This window comes from Molothrus ater, chromosome 9, assembly GCF_012460135.2.
Source record: "Molothrus ater isolate BHLD 08-10-18 breed brown headed cowbird chromosome 9, BPBGC_Mater_1.1, whole genome shotgun sequence".
NCBI classification, from domain to species: Eukaryota; Metazoa; Chordata; class Aves; order Passeriformes; family Icteridae; genus Molothrus; species Molothrus ater.
In genome coordinates this window covers 31,405,266-31,427,556 of record NC_050486.2, presented here as the reverse complement: position 1 = coordinate 31,427,556, position 22,291 = coordinate 31,405,266, and the positions used below count along the sequence as shown (strand labels likewise).

Sequence of the window (22,291 nt, the reverse complement as noted above, 5' to 3'; positions counted from 1 at the left end):
TGTGAATGCCTCTGCTAGGCTTCTAAAAGGCCTTGGGTGGGGGGGGCCCTCAAATAAACACCCTGCTGCCTTCAAAACCACCTCCCCAACAATAACTCCTAACCGGATACCTGCTCACCCTCCCTCTCCTAGTCACAATCCTCAACTCACCTGAAGCCTCAATCTCAAACATCATCTTGGACACTGGGCAGATTCCTCTTGTGACACAATGAATCTGCTGAAAAAAGTGTTGTAGTTGACACAACCTGGAGTCTCTGGAAGCTGCGCTCCTCCTAAAAAAAATACAAAACAAAATAAGAACAAAACAGGAAATTACAAATGCACTTTACCACCCCTAAACACAAAACCCAAAACTGTGAACTTAAATACTCCCTGTATTCTATGCTGTTTTCTTCACAGTATCTTCAAAGCCTCTGTTGCTTTAGATGCCCACAAACACCTGCTGAAAACAAGCTGAGATAAGCTGAAAGAGCCTCTTACCTGAGAAGAGAGTGAAATGAGAGGAGAGCTCTGATCCTAGCACATCCCAGAGAGGGAATGAAGGCCCTGAGCAAAGGCTGGGGTTAATATACCCCTGATGGTGCCCGCCTCTCGTTCCCATGGCACCCAGGAAAAGGGAGGGGGGGTGAATCCCACCTGGTATGAAAGCCCTCAGAGCAGTTACAGCTGTTTGGCTCCTCTGACTCAAATTCAAGGGGAGCAAAGGGCTTGTTATAGAAGAAAACTCTTCTGAAAAATAACAGTGCTTTGTTTTTTGCAACAACTACTTGGAGTAAATGGGCAGGAAACTGGTAAGAAATAAAACTTTCTGTTTAGGCAGCATAACTAGATAAACTGGCTAATTTGCTGTTAACTTACATAATTATTCCTTAGTGGCTATTAAGTAGTACTTCATGTGTGACTGAGCCCGGTGGAGAAGAATGCTTATGATATGAATCGTCTAAGTCTCCTTGGGACCTCTAATTAGGCCTATCTACATTATAAGTAAAAATAAGAAAAATAAAAGCTTCCCAGGCAGTGTAAGGGTTAAGTGCATGCCAGGCTCACCCTGCTCTGAGATACTTGGTCCTATGGCACAGAAAGAAGGGCCCTGAAATGTATTTTTAAACCCTTAAAATGCTGAAAAAAGCAGAGCTTCCTTCCAGTGAACCCCTTAAAAAGAGGAAATGGGGCAGTTACCTCTACTGAAACGAATACAATGGCAAATAAATAGCTTCTGCCCTTTAATTTACTCTCCTTAATTATTGGGAAAAGAAGGGTTTTCTTCTCTCTTTAAATCTCTCCAGGGATGAAAAAAGAGGGATTTTTCCCTCAGTTCAACTCTTAAGATGGAGGGACAGCTGGGCTTCTCCCTCAGTTTAGGCCTCAGGACAATAAAAAGGGGGCGGCTACCCTTAATTCAAACCCATAAGAAACCTTGTCAAGATTTTCCCCTTCTATTTAAACTGGGGAATAATCGAAAATGAGGACTCGCTGTCAATTAACACCCCGAACAGCATAGAAAAGGCAGGGATTCTTTCAACTGAGACCACTAAAATTGCAGGGGAAGCAGAGTCCCTCCCAGTTTGAACACAAAAAATAAAGGAAAAGGAAGCTTTTTCCCTTTTTTCTAAACCCTTTTTCTCCTAATAACCCCTCTCCTTTCTGGGAGTGCTGTGGAGGGTCTGGGGGCTCTGGGGAGGGACTGGCACAGTAAAAGGGGAAAGTTGAAAGCCCTCTCCTGGAACCCCACACGCTGCCTGGCCTGCTCAGATGCTGCCCCTTGGCAAAAGGGCTCTTCCCTTGGCGTTTTCTCAAAGGGGACTGAGTGGTAATAGTTTCAAAAAAGGCAAATAATCCAAGAAATATACAAAGAACAACACAGAATTAAGAATTAAGACAACGCTTGTACCACTGATTTCAAACACTGCCTGGTTTTATTCTGGTCTTGCCTGAATAAAACATCTCCTTAGGGGAGGAATACTCCAGATAGAAGGATCAAGACTGTTTTTGTGTTCTGACCTTAGCCTGAGAATTGTACAGGGGAGAAGGAGAATTACCATTTCCATCAGTAAACTTTATTTGATTCATTCCAAGACTGGACATGCTAGCTGGGTTATAAGTAAATGCTTGAATTGTGAGAATAATTAGTATTGTAGTTCACAACATTTATGCTCTTATTGCAAAAAGTGTTAAAGTAATAACTTAGTTTTGTGGATGGGAATTACTAGTGCCTGGTGAATGAGAGATACCTGAAGAACGGTAAGAGACCACAGTTAAAGGGTGTCCAAACCAATTTGCCTGGAAATTAGTTAAGAGAAAGTGACAAGGAAATAGAGGGCACGATCAGATTGGCCTCTGTATTTTGCCACCGAGAAGATCAAATACACCTGCTGTGGGTTGCAACCTCACAGGCCTGGGAGGTGGGAGTATAAGGCATACTGGAGCTCTGTTATTCCTGTTTCTGGCACTCATTTGTTCTCTTTTCCCTTTCGGGATACCAGCAAGATCGTGTCACAAATGCTGCAGAAAGCATCACGTGGAAAGAAACCAAAGTTCCTCTTTAATTACACACACCTATGTCAACAGCCACTGTTATAACCCATCCAAATTAAGAACCTGTAGGCAAAATGGAGTAAAGTATTGGATTACAAGAAACTTAGGAAAAAGTGGTAATAGATTTGGAATTGAATGTCCAAAAGGAGAGAGAGGGATTTGTTTTACATTTAATCTTGACGGTTCGAGATTTGGTAAAAAAACAAATAATAAAGGAAAAGGTAAAACCAGCACAGCAACTTAACTCTGTATTGACCCCAAATTATCTATTGAGTCGTATTACAAGACTCCAAGCAGTTATAGAAATGATAGCAAATGGAGCTGCCCAGGCATTGGAGTTAATATCAAGTCAGCTAAGCCAAACAAAAACTGTAGTGTATCAGAATAGGTTGGCTTTACACTATTTATTGGCCAAAGAAGGGGGCGTTTGTGGAAAGTTTAATATATCAAATTGTTGAAAATTGATGACCACAGAAAAGTCATTCTAGAAAAAGCAAAAGAAATCAAAGAAGAAAAAAATATATATGCATATAATAACCCAGGTACCGGCCCAAAAATTAGAAAACAATGTTAAAACCTAGCTGGCAGGGTAATGTATTAGAAGAAATGAAGATCTTTCATTTTATGTGTTGCAACTATTTTTATATTTCTTCCTTGTGTAATCTCCTGTTTTATTTTGCCCGCATAGTCCAGAAGATGCAAGTAGATAAGAAATATTGCTCAAGCCAAAGGATTTACAAAGAATAAGAGTGGGGATTGTGACAAATGCAGGTATTTTATGATTGGCTTTTTTGAAATATTAAAATGAATATTATATGTGTTGTGTTAGAAAGGAATGCTGTATTAATTCTCTTAAGTAGTGTGTTAAATATAGTTTTAGGTTATAAAAACTGTTAAAATAGAAACAATGCTATGTAAGATACTTTTTTTAAAGAAAGGACTTGCAGCAAGATAGCGGCCACAGGACACCTGGATCTTTCAGAGAAAAAGAATTTTTATATATTGCCCTCTTATCAGAAGAAACAAACTTCTTCCTGTCTCCAAGGCACCATTAGGATTAGAAGGAAGAAGTGGATGATGACCAGACAGAATCCTGTATTTGAATGGAATTTATGCATCATGTATGAAGTGTATGACTATGCAACAGGCTATTGCTTTTAAGGGTTAATCCTTTGTTAACGGGGGTCCTTTTTTCGGGCTCATGCTGCCCAGAAAAAGGTACCCGGATGTCCGTAACTCTTTGTTTTGTTGTCTCATATTGTCCTAATTAAAATTGTCCAAATTATTATTATTCTAATTGTATTACTATTTTTATAACCATTTTATTACTATTAAACTTTCAAAAATTTTAATTGGCGTTTTTCACACCAGTCTGTTAGTTGAAAATTATCAAAAGATTTTTATGATATGTATCTATTTTCTAATTTTGGTATTAATGCTGGCGAATTTTCAGGGTTTACTGTCTAATTTTGGGTCGAGAAATCTGTCCCAAACACTGAAGGGACTCTGGAGCTATTTGGGAACAGTTCTTTTTTGAAATTCTTTTGTGTTGGGATCAAAGGGTTGGCATTTGCAAGGGCACAATAATTCTCTCTCTGTCCTGTATTTATTAAAGCAGCTGTCATATTCCAACCTCCTCCTCCTCCTCCTCCTCGTCGCACGGTTTGTGTGCATGGATGTGGCTGTGCAGACGAATCGTGACACAAAGTAGTCCCACTGGGTGCTAGGAGTGTGGAAGGCGAAAACGCGGAGGCACATCAGGTATCGGTTGTGCACGGTTACGCGCTGCGCTGCGGAGGGATCTCTCGGTGCCCGGCAGAAGGAGAGACGTGGAAGGATACGTGCAAGGCGCTGCAGTTTTCGCCTGCTGTGGTGCCGTGTACAGACGCAGTGGCGGCAGAAGTGGCGTGACAGGGCACAGGGATGCCGGCTGTGGCCGGACAGCGGCACGCAGCGGCTCGGAACCGGGACCAGGCTGTATCAAAGCTGCGGCGAAAGCAGTGGGGGGTGGCGGCGGGGCGGTGGAGATAGACCTGCGCATGCGTGCGGCTGATCCCGGAAGCAGCGCTGTGGTTCGATGAGTCGGCGCGGAGTGATATCACTGGTGCTGGGGTTGTAGCAACTGCGCATGCGTGGGTTCCGTCACTACTGCAGCGCGGGCAGTCGCATGGCGCCGGGCGGGCCGGGGTGTGCGGGAGGCGGCGGAGCTGCGGGAACGGGAATGGGGCTGCGGCTGTGGCCATGGAAGGGAATGCCGGGACGCCCATGGTTGCAGGAGGCGGCGGAGCCACGCCATCCAGCAGCTCTGAAGCGGGAGGGTGCGGTGGGGAAGGCGCAGCTCGGTCCGCCATGCAGCGGGGGCGGCAGGAGAGGGTAAGCGACCACGGGCGGCGCTGACGGGAGGCTGGGCTGGAGCGCCGCGGCGCCGGCACGGGGTGCCTTGGGTGGCTGGGGCGCCCCTGTAAAACAGTCATTAAAACACTCTAAAAATTATTTTAAAAGCCCTGAAAAAGCCCTAAAGGTATCCTAAACATTTCCAGAGAATTCCTAAAAAACTCCTGCAAAAAAACCCCTAAAATATCCTTAAAAATCCCTGAAAAATCACCTGAAAGACCCTAAAGAACTGTTGAACACCTGCCTGTAATACTGTGGCCTCCAAACATCATCTCTACCTATTAATCGGGGTAACTGCAAGACCCTCAAACACCACCAAAATCACCAGCTTGAGTTGGTCTGGCCAGCACCAAATAAAATAAAATAAAAAGCTCTATAAATAAAAAAATTTTAAAAAAAGCTTTAAAAATGGAAAAATTTAAAAAAAAATTAAATAAAAAATAAAATTAAAAAATAACAAAAAACGCTTTAAAAATAGAAAAATCAAAAATAAGAATTAAATAAAAAATAAAAAATAAAATAAATGCATTAAAAAGAAATTAAACTAAAAATTAAAAAATAAAATTAAAAAAATTTAAAAATTAAAAAAAAAATTAAAAAATAACAAAAAAAGCTTTAAAAATAGAAAAATAAAAAATAAAAATAAAATAAAAAATAAAATTAAAAAATTAAAATAAATGCTTTAAAAATAGAAAAATAAAAACTAAAAATTAAATAAAAAATTAAAAACTACAAATAAGAACAAGAGCTTTAAAAATAGAAAAATCAAAAATAAAAATTAAATAAAAAATAAAAAAAATAAAATAAATTCTTTAGAAATAGAAAAATTAAAACAAAAAAATAAAGATAAAATTAAAAAATAAAATAAAAAGCTTTAAAAATAGAAAAATCAAAACTAAAAATTAAATAAAAAATAAAATTAAAAAAAGAAATAAAAAATTAAAACTAAAAATTAAAGATAAAAAAATTTAAAAAATAAAAAAAGCTTTAAAAATAAAAAAATTAAAAATAAAAATTAAATAAAAAATAAAATTAAAAAATAAAATAAAAAGCTTTAAAAATAGAAAAATCAAAAATAAACATTAAATAAAAAAATAAAAGCTTTAAAAATAGAAAAATCACGACTAAAAATTAAATAAAAAATAAAATTAAAAAAAAGTAAAAATATTAAAACTAAAAATTAAATATAAAAATAAAATTTAAAAAATTAAAAATGCTTTAAAAATAGAAAAGTTAAAACTAAAAATTAAATAAAAAATAAAATTATAAAATAGAAGAAGTTCTTCTCATTGCCCACAGCCCCATTCACAGGTCTGGGACCATTTCCGTTTTCGTTCAAATCACAGCGCCACAGTCCACTTCCCACCCCCACAGAGATTTCAGCTCCAACCCAAAGAAGTTCCATCCCAGGCGCAAACAATATTCTACCATCGACAGGGTTTTCAATAACAAGAAAGAAGCTCCCTTTCCCACTCCACACATACTGTTCTACTTCTGCTCACAAGCCCTAGACCCTGCAGCCATGTCACAGGCCCACAGTGATTTCGACGCAAGAACACTAAAGTCTCCGTGCCAGCACTATGGTTTCTATGCCGTGTTCAGCCACCATCCCAGACCTGCAATGATGACAGCACCAGGCCCAGTGAATTCAGCTCTTTCAGCTCTTGACCCACAAGCTTTATTTTACTGCCAGCTCTCTTCTTGCAGCTCCAGCTCTGTGTTTCTCCAGCTTCTAAGGGCAGCATCTTGATCTTGGCTCCAACTCGGCAACAATTCAGCCCCCACACAAGCCTCTCGAAGCCCACTCCACCAGGAATGTCCCAGCCCAGTAGGGATTTCAGCTCCGCCTAACAATCCCTAGTCACTGTGCCAGCTCCTGCATAAGTTCATCTATTGCCCACAGCCCCATTCACAGGTCTAGGACCTTTTCTGTTTTCATTCAAATCACAGCCGAACAGTCCACTTCCCAGCCCCACATTGATTTCAGTTCCAACTCTAGAGGTTCCATCCCAGGCACAAACAATATTCTACCATCGACGAGGTTTTCAGGCGCAAGGCTGCAGCCCCCTTTCCTGCTCCACACGTTCTGTTCTAGTTTCAGTCACAATCCCCAGCCCCTGCAGCCACGTCACAGGCCTACAGGGATTTCGACGCAAAAACACTAAAGTCTCCGTGCCGGACCTATAGTTCTTATGCTGTGTTCAGCCCTGATTCCCCACCTGCAATGAAGACAGCACCAGACCCAGTGATTTCAGCTCTTTCAGCTCTTGACCCACAAGCTTTATTTTACCGTCTCTATGCCAGCCCTATGGTTTCTATGGCATGTTCAGCCCCCATCCCAGACCTGCAATGATGACAGCACCAAGCCCAGTGATTTCAGCTCTTGACCCACAAGCTTTATTTTACTGCCAGCTCTCTTCTTGCAGCTCCACCTCTGTGTTTCTCCAGCTTCTATGGGCAGCATCTTGATCTTGGCTCCAACTCGGCAACAATTCAGCTCCCGCACGAGCCTCTCACAACCCCCCCACCAGCAATATTCCAGCCCTGCAGTGATTTTACCTCCCGCCCAACAATCCCTTGTCACTGTGCCAGCTCCTGCATAAGTTCATCTCATTGCCCACCGCCCCATTCACAGGTCTAGGACCTTTTCTGTTTTCATTCAAATCACAGCCTTACAGTCCACTTCCCAGCCCCACATTGATTTCAGTTCCACCTCTAGAGGTTCCATCCCAGGCACAAACAATATTCTACCATCGACGGGGTTTTCAGGCGCAAGGCTGCAGTCCCCTTTCGACTCCACACGTTCTGTTCTAGTTTCAGTCACAATCCCCAGCCCCTGCAGCCATGTCACAGGCCTACAGGGATTTCGACGCAAGAACACTAAGGTCTCCGTGCCGGACCTATAGTTCTTACGCTGTGTTCAGCCCCGATTCCCCACCTGCAATGAAGACAGCACAAGCCCAGTGATTTCAGCTCTTTCAGCTCTTGACCCACAAGCTTTATTTTACCGTCTCCGTGCCAGCCCTATGGTTCTTATGCCATGTTCAGCCCCCATCCCACACCTGCAATGAAGACAGCACCAGGCCCAGTGATTGCAGCTCTTTCAGCTCTTGACCCACAAGCTTTATTTTACCGTCTCCGTGCCAGCCCTATGGTTCTTATGCCATGTTCAGCCCCCATCCCACACCTGCAATGATGACAGCACCAAGCCCAGTGATTTCAGCTCTTGACCCACAAGCTTTATTTTACTGCCAGCTCTCTTCTTGCAGCTCCAGCTCTGTGTTTCTCCAGCTTCTAAGGGCAGCATCTGGATCTTGGCTCCAGCTCGGCAACAATTCAGCTCCTGCACGAGCCTCTCACAACCCCCCCACCAGCAATATTCCAGCCCTGCAGTGATTTTACCTCCCGCCCAACAATCCCTTGTCACTGTGCCAGCTCCTGCATAAGTTCATCTCATTCCCCCAGCCCCATTCACAGGTCTAGGACCTTTTCTGTTTTCATTCAAATCACAGCCTTACAGTCCACTTCCCAGCCCCACATTGATTTCAGTTCCACCTCTAGAGGTTCCATCCCAGGCGCAAACAATATTCTACCATCGACGGGGTTTTCAGGCGCAAGGCTGCAGCCCCCTTTCCCGCTCCACACGTTCTGTACTAGTTTCAGTCACAATCCCCAGCCCCTGCAGCCATATCACAGGCCTACAGGGATTTTGACGCAAGAACACTAAGGTCTCCGTGCCGGACCTATAGTTCTTATGCTGTGTTCAGCCCTGATTCCCCACCTGCAATGAAGACAGTACCAGCCCAGTGATTTCAGCTCTTTCAGCTCTTGACCCAAAAGCTTTATTTTATCGTCTCCGTGCCAGCCCTATGGTTCTTATGCCATGTTCAGCCCCCATCCCACACCTGCAATTAAGACAGCACAAGCCCAGTGATTTCAGCTCTTTCAGCTCTTGACCCACAAGCTTTATTTTATCGTCTCCGTGCCAGCCCTATGGTTCTTATGCCATGTTCAGCCCCCATCCCACACCTGCAATGATGACAGCACCAGGCCTACAGTGATTTCAGCTCTTTCAGCTCTTGACCCACAAGCTTTATTTTACTGCCAGCTCTCTTCTTGCAGCTCCAGCTCTGTGTTTCTCCAGCTTCTAAGGGCAGCATCTTGATCTTGGCTCCAGCTCGGCAACAATTCAGCTCCTGCACGAGCCTCTCACAACCCCCCCACCAGCAATATTCCAGCCCTGCAGTGATTTTACCTCCCGCCCAACAATCCCTTGTCACTGTGCCAGCTCCTGCATAAGTTCATCTCATTCCCCCAGCCCCATTCACAGGTCTAGGACCTTTTCTGTTTTCATTCAAATCACAGCCGTACAGTCCACTTCCCAGCCCCACATTGATTTCAGTTCCACCTCTAGAGGTTCCATCCCAGGCGCAAACAATATTCTACCATCGACGGGGTTTTCAGGCGCAAGGCTGCAGTCCCCTTTCCCGCTCCACACGTTCTGTTCTAGTTTCAGTCACAATCCCCAGCCCCTGCAGCCTTGTCACAGGCCTACAGGGATTTTGACGCAAGAACACTAAGGTCTCCGTGCCGGACCTATAGTTCTTATGCTGTGTTCAGCCCTGATTCCCCACCTGCAATGAAGACAGCACCAGCCCAGTGATTTCATCTCTTTCAGCTCTTGACCCACAAGCTTTATTTTATCGTCTCCGTGCCAGCCCTATGGTTCTTATGCCATGTTCAGCCCCCATCCCACACCTGCAATGATGACAGCACCAGGCCCAGTGATTTCAGCTCTTTCAGCTCTTGACCCACAAGCTTTATTTTACTGCCAGCTCTCTTCTTGCAGCTCCACCTCTGTGTTTCTCCAGCTTCTATGGGCAGCATCTTGATCTTGGCTCCAACTCGGCAACAATTCAGCTCCCGCACGAGCCTCTCACAACCCCCCCACCAGCAATATTCCAGCCCTGCAGTGATTTTACCTCCCGCCCAACAATCCCTTGTCACTGTGCCAGCTCCTGCATAAGTTCATCTCATTGCCCACCGCCCCATTCACAGGTCTAGGACCTTTTCTGTTTTCATTCAAATCACAGCCTTACAGTCCACTTCCCAGCCCCACATTGATTTCAGTTCCACCTCTAGAGGTTCCATCCCAGGCACAAACAATATTCTACCATCGACGGGGTTTTCAGGCGCAAGGCTGCAGTCCCCTTTCCACTCCACACGTTCTGTTCTAGTTTCAGTCACAATCCCCAGCCCCTGCAGCCATGTCACAGGCCTACAGGGATTTCGAAGCAAGAACACTAAGGTCTCCGTGCCAGCCCTATGGTTCTTATGCCATGTTCAGCCCCCATCCCAGACCTGCAATGATGACAGAACCAGCCCAGTGATTTCAGCTCTTTCAGCTCTTGACCCAAAAGCTTTATTTTACAGTCTCCGTGCCAGCCCTATGGTTTCTATGCCATGTTCAGCCCCCATCCCACACCTGCAATGATGACAGCACCAAGCCCAGTGATTTCAGCTCTTGACCCACAAGCTTTATTTTACTGCCAGCTCTCTTCTTGCAGCTCCAGCTCTGTGTTTCTCCAGCTTCTAAGGGCAGCATCTTGATCTTGGCTCCAGCTTGGAAAAAATTCAGCCCCGGCACAAGCCTCTCACAACCCCCCCACCAGCAATATTCCAGCCCTGCAGTGATTTTACCTCCCGCCCAACAATCCCTTGTCACTGTGCCAGCTCCTTCATAAGTTCATCTCATTCCCCCAGCCCCATTTACAGGTCTAGGACCTTTTCTGTTTTCATTCAAATCACAGCCTTACAGTCCACTTCCCAGCCCCACATTGATTTCAGTTCCACCTCTAGAGGTTCCATCCCAGGCACAAACAATATTCTACCATCGACGGGGTTTTCAGGCGCAAGGCTGCAGTCCCCTTTCCCACTCCACACGTTCTGTTCTAGTTTCAGTCACAATCCCCAGCCCCTGCAGCCATGTCACAGGCCTACAGGGATTTCGACGCAAGAACACCAAGGTCTCCGTGCCGGACCTATAGTTCTTATGCTGTGTTCAGCCCTGATTCCCCACCTGCAATGAAGACAGAACCAGCCCAGTGATTTCATCTCTTTCAGCTCTTGACCCACAAGCTTTATTTTATCGTCTCCGTGCCAGCCCTATGGTTCTTATGCCATGTTCAGCCCCCATCCCACACCTGCAATGAAGACAGCACCAGGCCCAGTGATTGCAGCTCTTTCAGCTCTTGACCCACAAGCTTTATTTTACCGTCTCCGTGCCAGCCCTATGGTTCTTATGCCATGTTCAGCCCCCATCCCACACCTGCAATGATGACAGCACCAAGCCCAGTGATTTCAGCTCTTGACCCACAAGCTTTATTTTACTGCCAGCTCTCTTCTTGCAGCTCCAGCTCTGTGTTTCTCCAGCTTCTAAGGGCAGCATCTGGATCTTGGCTCCAGCTCGGCAACAATTCAGCTCCTGCACGAGCCTCTCACAACCCCCCCACCAGCAATATTCCAGCCCTGCAGTGATTTTACCTCCCGCCCAACAATCCCTTGTCACTGTGCCAGCTCCTGCATAAGTTCATCTCATTCCCCCAGCCCCATTCACAGGTCTAGGACCTTTTCTGTTTTCATTCAAATCACAGCCTTACAGTCCACTTCCCAGCCCCACATTGATTTCAGTTCCACCTCTAGAGGTTCCATCCCAGGCGCAAACAATATTCTACCATCGACGGGGTTTTCAGGCGCAAGGCTGCAGCCCCCTTTCCCGCTCCACACGTTCTGTACTAGTTTCAGTCACAATCCCCAGCCCCTGCAGCCATATCACAGGCCTACAGGGATTTTGACGCAAGAACACTAAGGTCTCCGTGCCGGACCTATAGTTCTTATGCTGTGTTCAGCCCTGATTCCCCACCTGCAATGAAGACAGTACCAGCCCAGTGATTTCAGCTCTTTCAGCTCTTGACCCAAAAGCTTTATTTTATCGTCTCCGTGCCAGCCCTATGGTTCTTATGCCATGTTCAGCCCCCATCCCACACCTGCAATTAAGACAGCACAAGCCCAGTGATTTCAGCTCTTTCAGCTCTTGACCCACAAGCTTTATTTTATCGTCTCCGTGCCAGCCCTATGGTTCTTATGCCATGTTCAGCCCCCATCCCACACCTGCAATGATGACAGCACCAGGCCTACAGTGATTTCAGCTCTTTCAGCTCTTGACCCACAAGCTTTATTTTACTGCCAGCTCTCTTCTTGCAGCTCCAGCTCTGTGTTTCTCCAGCTTCTAAGGGCAGCATCTTGATCTTGGCTCCAGCTCGGCAACAATTCAGCTCCTGCACGAGCCTCTCACAACCCCCCCACCAGCAATATTCCAGCCCTGCAGTGATTTTACCTCCCGCCCAACAATCCCTTGTCACTGTGCCAGCTCCTGCATAAGTTCATCTCATTCCCCCAGCCCCATTCACAGGTCTAGGACCTTTTCTGTTTTCATTCAAATCACAGCCGTACAGTCCACTTCCCAGCCCCACATTGATTTCAGTTCCACCTCTAGAGGTTCCATCCCAGGCGCAAACAATATTCTACCATCGACGGGGTTTTCAGGCGCAAGGCTGCAGTCCCCTTTCCCGCTCCACACGTTCTGTTCTAGTTTCAGTCACAATCCCCAGCCCCTGCAGCCTTGTCACAGGCCTACAGGGATTTTGACGCAAGAACACTAAGGTCTCCGTGCCGGACCTATAGTTCTTATGCTGTGTTCAGCCCTGATTCCCCACCTGCAATGAAGACAGCACCAGCCCAGTGATTTCATCTCTTTCAGCTCTTGACCCACAAGCTTTATTTTATCGTCTCCGTGCCAGCCCTATGGTTCTTATGCCATGTTCAGCCCCCATCCCACACCTGCAATGATGACAGCACCAGGCCCAGTGATTTCAGCTCTTTCAGCTCTTGACCCACAAGCTTTATTTTACTGCCAGCTCTCTTCTTGCAGCTCCACCTCTGTGTTTCTCCAGCTTCTATGGGCAGCATCTTGATCTTGGCTCCAACTCGGCAACAATTCAGCTCCCGCACGAGCCTCTCACAACCCCCCCACCAGCAATATTCCAGCCCTGCAGTGATTTTACCTCCCGCCCAACAATCCCTTGTCACTGTGCCAGCTCCTGCATAAGTTCATCTCATTGCCCACCGCCCCATTCACAGGTCTAGGACCTTTTCTGTTTTCATTCAAATCACAGCCTTACAGTCCACTTCCCAGCCCCACATTGATTTCAGTTCCACCTCTAGAGGTTCCATCCCAGGCACAAACAATATTCTACCATCGACGGGGTTTTCAGGCGCAAGGCTGCAGTCCCCTTTCCACTCCACACGTTCTGTTCTAGTTTCAGTCACAATCCCCAGCCCCTGCAGCCATGTCACAGGCCTACAGGGATTTCGAAGCAAGAACACTAAGGTCTCCGTGCCAGCCCTATGGTTCTTATGCCATGTTCAGCCCCCATCCCAGACCTGCAATGATGACAGAACCAGCCCAGTGATTTCAGCTCTTTCAGCTCTTGACCCAAAAGCTTTATTTTACAGTCTCCGTGCCAGCCCTATGGTTTCTATGCCATGTTCAGCCCCCATCCCACACCTGCAATGATGACAGCACCAAGCCCAGTGATTTCAGCTCTTGACCCACAAGCTTTATTTTACTGCCAGCTCTCTTCTTGCAGCTCCAGCTCTGTGTTTCTCCAGCTTCTAAGGGCAGCATCTTGATCTTGGCTCCAGCTTGGAAAAAATTCAGCCCCGGCACAAGCCTCTCACAACCCCCCCACCAGCAATATTCCAGCCCTGCAGTGATTTTACCTCCCGCCCAACAATCCCTTGTCACTGTGCCAGCTCCTTCATAAGTTCATCTCATTCCCCCAGCCCCATTTACAGGTCTAGGACCTTTTCTGTTTTCATTCAAATCACAGCCTTACAGTCCACTTCCCAGCCCCACATTGATTTCAGTTCCACCTCTAGAGGTTCCATCCCAGGCACAAACAATATTCTACCATCGACGGGGTTTTCAGGCGCAAGGCTGCAGTCCCCTTTCCCACTCCACACGTTCTGTTCTAGTTTCAGTCACAATCCCCAGCCCCTGCAGCCATGTCACAGGCCTACAGGGATTTCGACGCAAGAACACCAAGGTCTCCGTGCCGGACCTATAGTTCTTATGCTGTGTTCAGCCCTGATTCCCCACCTGCAATGAAGACAGAACCAGCCCAGTGATTTCATCTCTTTCAGCTCTTGACCCACAAGCTTTATTTTATCGTCTCCGTGCCAGCCCTATGGTTCTTATGCCATGTTCAGCCCCCATCCCACACCTGCAATGAAGACAGCACCAGGCCCAGTGATTTCAGCTCTTTCAGCTCTTGACCCACAAGCTTTATTTTACCGTCTCCGTGCCAGCCCTATGGTTCTTATGCCATGTTCAGCCCCCATCCCACACCTGCAATGATGACAGCACCAGGCCTACAGTGATTTCAGCTCTTTCAGCTCTTGACCCACAAGCTTTATTTTACTGCCAGCTCTCTTCTTGCAGCTCCAGCTCTGTGTTTCTCCAGCTTCTAAGGGCAGCATCTTGATCTTGGCTCCAGCTCGGCAACAATTCAGCTCCTGCACGAGCCTCTCACAACCCCCCCACCAGCAATATTCCAGCCCTGCAGTGATTTTACCTCCCGCCCAACAATCCCTTGTCACTGTGCCAGCTCCTGCATAAGTTCATCTCATTGCCCACCGCCCCATTCTCAGGTCTAGGACCTTTTCTGTTTTCATTCAAATCACAGCCTTACAGTCCACTTCCCAGCCCCACATTGATTTCAGTTCCACCTCTAGAGGTTCCATCCCAGGCGCAAACAATATTCTACCATCGACGGGGTTTTCAGGCGCAAGGCTGCAGCCCCCTTTCCCACTCCACACGTTCTGTTCTAGTTTCAGTCACAATCCCCAGCCCCTGCAGCCATGTCACAGGCCTACAGGGATTTTGACGCAAGAACACTAAGGTCTCCGTGCCGGACCTATAGTTCTTATGCTGTGTTCAGCCCTGATTCCCCACCTGCAATGAAGACAGCACCAGCCCATTGATTTCAGCTCTTTCAGCTCTTGACCCACAAGCTTTATTTTATCGTCTCCGTGCCAGCCCTATGGTTCTTATGCCATGTTCAGCCCCCATCCCACACCTGCAATTAAGACAGCACAAGCCCAGTGATTTCAGCTCTTTCAGCTCTTGACCCACAAGCTTTATTTTATCGTCTCCGTGCCAGCCCTATGGTTCTTATGCCATGTTCAGCCCCCATCCCACACCTGCAATGATGACAGCACCAGGCCCAGTGATTTCAGCTCTTTCAGCTCTTGACCCACAAGCTTTATTTTACTGCCAGCTCTCTTCTTGCAGCTCCAGCTCTGTGTTTCACCAGCTTCTATGGGCAGCATCTTGATCTTGGCTCCAACTCGGCAACAATTCAGCTCCCGCACGAGCCTCTCACAACCCCCCCACCAGCAATATTCCAGCCCTGCAGTGATTTTACCTCCCGCCCAACAATCCCTTGTCACTGTGCCAGCTCCTGCATAAGTTCATCTCATTGCCCACCGCCCCATTCACAGGTCTAGGACCTTTTCTGTTTTCATTCAAATCACAGCCTTACAGTCCACTTCCCAGCCCCACATTGATTTCAGTTCCACCTCTAGAGGTTCCATCCCAGGCGCAAACAATATTCTACCATCGACGGGGTTTTCAGGCGCAAGGCTGCAGCCCCCTTTCCCGCTCCACACGTTCTGTTCTAGTTTCAGTCACAATCCCCAGCCCCTGCAGCCATATCACAGGCCTACAGGGATTTCGACGCAAGAACACTAAGGTCTCCGTGCCGGACCTATAGTTCTTATGCTGTGTTCAGCCCTGATTCCCCACCTGCAATGAAGACAGCACCAGGCCTACAGTGATTTCAGCTCTTTCAGCTCATGACCCACAAGCTTTATTTTACTGCCAGCTCACTTCTTGCAGCTCCAGCTCTGTGTTTCTCCAGCTTCTAAGGGCAGCATCTTGATCTTGGCTCCAGCTCGGCAACAATTCAGCTCCTGCACGAGCCTCTCACAACCCCCCCACCAGCAATATTCCAGCCCTGCAGTGATTTTACCTCCCGCCCAACAATCCCTTGTCACTGTGCCAGCTCCTGCATAAGTTCATCTCATTCCCCCAGCCCCATTCACAGGTCTAGGACCTTTTCTGTTTTCATTCAAATCACAGCCGTACAGTCCACTTCCCAGCCCCACATTGATTTCAGTTCCACCTCTAGAGGTTCCATCCCAGGCGCAAACAATATTCTACCATCGACGGGGTTTTCAGGCGCAAGGCTGCAGTCCCCTTTCCCGCTCCACACGTTCTGTTCTAGTTTCAGTCACAATCCCCAGCCCCTGCAGCCTTGTCACAGGCCTACAGGGATTTTGACGCAAGAACACTAAGGTCTCCGTGCCGGACCTATAGTTCTTATGCTGTGTTCAGCCCTGATTCCCCACCTGCAATGAAGACAGCACCAGCCCAGTGATTTCAGCTCTTTCAGCTCTTGACCCACAAGCTTTATTTTATCGTCTCCGTGCCAGCCCTATGGTTCTTATGCCATGTTCAGCCCCCATTCCACACCTGCAATGATGACAGCACCAGGCCCAGTGATTTCAGCTCTTTCAGCTCTTGACCCACAAGCTTTATTTTACTGCCAGCTCTCTTCTTGCAGCTCCACCTCTGTGTTTCTCCAGCTTCTATGGGCAGCATCTTGATCTTTGCTCCAACTCGGCAACAATTCAGCTCCCGCACGAGCCTCTCACAACCCCCCCACCAGCAATATTCCAGCCCTGCAGTGATTTTACCTCCCGCCCAACAATCCCTTGTCACTGTGCCAGCTCCTGCATAAGTTCATCTCATTGCCCACCGCCCCATTCACAGGTCTAGGACCTTTTCTGTTTTCATTCAAATCACAGCCTTACAGTCCACTTCCCAGCCCCACATTGATTTCAGTTCCACCTCTAGAGGTTCCATCCCAGGCACAAACAATATTCTACCATCGACGGGGTTTTCAGGCGCAAGGCTGCAGTCCCCTTTCCACTCCACACGTTCTGTTCTAGTTTCAGTCACAATCCCCAGCCCCTGCAGCCATGTCACAGGCCTACAGGGATTTCGAAGCAAGAACACTAAGGTCTCCGTGCCAGCCCTATGGTTCTTATGCCATGTTCAGCCCCCATCCCAGACCTGCAATGATGACAGAACCAGCCCAGTGATTTCAGCTCTTTCAGCTCTTGACCCAAAAGCTTTATTTTACAGTCTCCGTGCCAGCCCTATGGTTTCTATGCCATGTTCAGCCCCCATCCCACACCTGCAATGATGACAGCACCAAGCCCAGTGATTTCAGCTCTTGACCCACAAGCTTTATTTTACTGCCAGCTCTCTTCTTGCAGCTCCAGCTCTGTGTTTCTCCAGCTTCTAAGGGCAGCATCTTGATCTTGGCTCCAGCTTGGAAAAAATTCAGCCCCGGCACAAGCCTCTCACAACCCCCCCACCAGCAATATTCCAGCCCTGCAGTGATTTTACCTCCCGCCCAACAATCCCTTGTCACTGTGCCAGCTCCTTCATAAGTTCATCTCATTCCCCCAGCCCCATTTACAGGTCTAGGACCTTTTCTGTTTTCATTCAAATCACAGCCTTACAGTCCACTTCCCAGCCCCACATTGATTTCAGTTCCACCTCTAGAGGTTCCATCCCAGGCACAAACAATATTCTACCATCGACGGGGTTTTCAGGCGCAAGGCTGCAGTCCCCTTTCCCACTCCACACGTTCTGTTCTAGTTTCAGTCACAATCCCCAGCCCCTGCAGCCATGTCACAGGCCTACAGGGATTTCGACGCAAGAACACCAAGGTCTCCGTGCCGGACCTATAGTTCTTATGCTGTGTTCAGCCCTGATTCCCCACCTGCAATGAAGACAGAACCAGCCCAGTGATTTCATCTCTTTCAGCTCTTGACCCACAAGCTTTATTTTATCGTCTCCGTGCCAGCCCTATGGTTCTTATGCCATGTTCAGCCCCCATCCCACACCTGCAATGAAGACAGCACCAGGCCCAGTGATTTCAGCTCTTTCAGCTCTTGACCCACAAGCTTTATTTTACCGTCTCCGTGCCAGCCCTATGGTTCTTATGCCATGTTCAGCCCCCATCCCAAACCTGCAATGATGACAGCACCAGGCCTACAGTGATTTCAGCTCTTTCAGCTCTTGACCCACAAGCTTTATTTTACTGCCAGCTCTCTTCTTGCAGCTCCAGCTCTGTGTTTCTCCAGCTTCTAAGGGCAGCATCTTGATCTTGGCTCCAGCTCGGCAACAATTCAGCTCCTGCACGAGCCTCTCACAACCCCCCCACCAGCAATATTCCAGCCCTGCAGTAATTTTACCTCCCGCCCAACAATCCCTTGTCACTGTGCCAGCTCCTGCATAAGTTCATCTCATTGCCCACCGCCCCATTCTCAGGTCTAGGACCTTTTCTGTTTTCATTCAAATCACAGCCTTACAGTCCACTTCCCAGCCCCACATTGATTTCAGTTCCACCTCTAGAGGTTCCATCCCAGGCGCAAACAATATTCTACCATCGACGGGGTTTTCAGGCGCAAGGCTGCAGCCCCATTTCCCGCTCCACACGTTCTGTTCTAGTTTCAGTCACAATCCCCAGCCCCTGCAGCCATATCACAGGCCTACAGGGATTTCGACGCAAGAACACTAAGGTCTCCGTGCCGGACCTATAGTTCTTATGCTGTGTTCAGCCCTGATTCCCCACCTGCAATGAAGACAGCACCAGACCCAGTGATTTCAGCTCTTTCAGCTCATGACCCACAAGCTTTATTTTACTGCCAGCTCACTTCTTGCAGCTCCAGCTCTGTGTTTCTCCAGCTTCTAAGGGCAGCATCTTGATCTTGGCTCCAGCTCGGCAACAATTCAGCTCCTGCACGAGCCTCTCACAACCCCCCCACCAGCAATATTCCAGCCCTGCAGTGATTTTACCTCCCGCCCAACAATCCCTTGTCACTGTGCCAGCTCCTGCATAAGTTCATCTCATTGCCCACCGCCCCATTCACAGGTCTAGGACCTTTTCTGTTTTCATTCAAATCACAGCCTTACAGTCCACTTCCCAGCCCCACATTGATTTCAGTTCCACCTCTAGAGGTTCCATCCCAGGCACAAACAATATTCTACCATCGACGGGGTTTTCAGGCGCAAGGCTGCAGTCCCCTTTCCACTCCACACGTTCTGTTCTAGTTTCAGTCACAATCCCCAGCCCCTGCAGCCATGTCACAGGCCTACAGGGATTTTGACGCAAGAACACTAAGGTCTCCGTGCCGGACCTATAGTTCTTATGCTGTGTTCAGCCCTGATTCCCCACCTGCAATGAAGACAGCACCAGCCCATTGATTTCAGCTCTTTCAGCTCTTGACCCACAAGCTTTATTTTATCGTCTCCGTGCCAGCCCTATGGTTCTTATGCCATGTTCAGCCCCCATCCCACACCTGCAATGATGACAGCACCAGGCCTACAGTGATTTCAGCTCTTTCAGCTCTTGACCCACAAGCTTTATTTTACTGCCAGCTCTCTTCTTGCAGCTCCAGCTCTGTGTTTCACCAGCTTCTATGGGCAGCATCTTGATCTTGGCTCCAACTCGGCAACAATTCAGCTCCCGCACGAGCCTCTCACAACCCCCCCACCAGCAATATTCCAGCCCTGCAGTGATTTTACCTCCCGCCCAACAATCCCTTGTCACTGTGCCAGCTCCTGCATAAGTTCATCTCATTGCCCACCGCCCCATTCACAGGTCTAGGACCTTTTCTGTTTTCATTCAAATCACAGCCTTACAGTCCACTTCCCAGCCCCACATTGATTTCAGTTCCACCTCTAGAGGTTCCATCCCAGGCACAAACAATATTCTACCATCGACGGGGTTTTCAGGCGCAAGGCTGCAGTCCCCTTTCCACTCCACACGTTCTGTTCTAGTTTCAGTCACAATCCCCAGCCCCTGCAGCCATGTCACAGGCCTACAGGGATTTCGAAGCAAGAACACTAAGGTATCCGTGCCAGCCCTATGGTTCTTATGCCATGTTCAGCCCCCATCCCAGACCTGCAATGATTACAGAACCAGCCCAGTGATTTCAGCTCTTTCAGCTCTTGACCCAAAAGCTTTATTTTACAGTCTCCGTGCCAGCCCTATGGTTTCTATGCCATGTTCAGCCCCCATCCCACACCTGCAATGATGACAGCACCAAGCCCAGTGATTTCAGCTCTTGACCCACAAGCTTTATTTTACTGCCAGCTCTCTTCTTGCAGCTCCAGCTCTGTGTTTCTCCAGCTTCTAAGGGCAGCATCTTGATCTTGGCTCCAGCTTGGAAAAAATTCAGCCCCGGCACAAGCCTCTCACAACCCCCCCACCAGCAATATTCCAGCCCTGCAGTGATTTTACCTCCCGCCCAACAATCCCTTGTCACTGTGCCAGCTCCTTCATAAGTTCATCTCATTCCCCCAGCCCCATTTACAGGTCTAGGACCTTTTCTGTTTTCATTCAAATCACAGCCTTACAGTCCACTTCCCAGCCCCACATTGATTTCAGTTCCACCTCTAGAGGTTCCATCCCAGGCACAAACAATATTCTACCATCGACGGGGTTTTCAGGCGCAAGGCTGCAGTCCCCTTTCCCACTCCACACGTTCTGTTCTAGTTTCAGTCACAATCCCCAGCCCCTGCAGCCATGTCACAGGCCTACAGGGATTTCGACGCAAGAACACCAAGGTCTCCGTGCCGGACCTATAGTTCTTATGCTGTGTTCAGCCCTGATTCCCCACCTGCAATGAAGACAGAACCAGCCCAGTGATTTCATCTCTTTCAGCTCTTGACCCACAAGCTTTATTTTATCGTCTCCGTGCCAGCCCTATGGTTCTTATGCCATGTTCAGCCCCCATCCCACACCTGCAATGAAGACAGCACCAGGCCCAGTGATTTCAGCTCTTTCAGCTCTTGACCCACAAGCTTTATTTTACTGTCTCCGTGCCAGCCCTATGGTTCTTATGCCATGTTCAGCCCCCATCCCACACCTGCAATGATGACAGCACCAGGCCTACAGTGATTTCAGCTCTTTCAGCTCTTGACCCACAAGCTTTATTTTACTGCCAGCTCTCTTCTTGCAGCTCCAGCTCTGTGTTTCTCCAGCTTCTAAGGGCAGCATCTTGATCTTGGCTCCAGCTCGGCAACAATTCAGCTCCTGCACGAGCCTCTCACAACCCCCCCACCAGCAATATTCCAGCCCTGCAGTAATTTTACCTCCCGCCCAACAATCCCTTGTCACTGTGCCAGCTCCTGCATAAGTTCATCTCATTGCCCACCGCCCCATTCTCAGGTCTAGGACCTTTTCTGTTTTCATTCAAATCACAGCCTTACAGTCCACTTCCCAGCCCCACATTGATTTCAGTTCCACCTCTAGAGGTTCCATCCCAGGCGCAAACAATATTCTACCATCGACGGGGTTTTCAGGCGCAAGGCTGCAGCCCCCTTTCCCGCTCCACACGTTCTGTTCTAGTTTCAGTCACAATCCCCAGCCCCTGCAGCCATATCACAGGCCTACAGGGATTTCGACGCAAGAACACTAAGGTCTCCGTGCCGGACCTATAGTTCTTATGCTGTGTTCAGCCCTGATTCCCCACCTGCAATGAAGACAGCACCAGACCCAGTGATTTCAGCTCTTTCAGCTCATGACCCACAAGCTTTATTTTACTGCCAGCTCACTTCTTGCAGCTCCAGCTCTGTGTTTCTCCAGCTTCTAAGGGCAGCATCTTGATCTTGGCTCCAGCTCGGCAACAATTCAGCTCCTGCACGAGCCTCTCACAACCCCCCCACCAGCAATATTCCAGCCCTGCAGTGATTTTACCTCCCGCCCAACAATCCCTTGTCACTGTACCAGCTCCTGCATAAGTTCATCTCATTGCCCACCGCCCCATTCACAGGTCTAGGACCTTTTCTGTTTTCATTCAAATCACAGCCTTACAGTCCACTTCCCAGCCCCACATTGATTTCAGTTCCACCTCTAGAAGTTCCATCCCAGGCACAAACAATATTCTACCATCGACGGGGTTTTCAGGCGCAAGGCTGCAGTCCCCTTTCCACTCCACACGTTCTGTTCTAGTTTCAGTCACAATCCCCAGCCCCTGCAGCCATGTCACAGGCCTACAGGGATTTTGACGCAAGAACACTAAGGTCTCCGTGCCGGACCTATAGTTCTTATGCTGTGTTCAGCCCTGATTCCCCACCTGCAATGAAGACAGCACCAGC

At 47.9% G+C, this 22,291-nt stretch overlaps 1 long non-coding RNA gene across 1 annotated transcript in view; it reads left to right on the top strand.

The window, feature by feature from the left end:
* The first annotated feature begins 4,342 nt into the window (after nt 1-4,342).
* The window catches only part of LOC118689446 (uncharacterized), a 48,408-nt gene continuing 30,459 nt past the window's right edge, over nt 4,343-22,291 (top strand). Inside the window, exon 1 of the long non-coding RNA XR_004980624.2 lies at nt 4,343-4,908. This is a non-coding gene — a long non-coding RNA (uncharacterized LOC118689446). The remainder of the gene's footprint in view (nt 4,909-22,291) is intronic.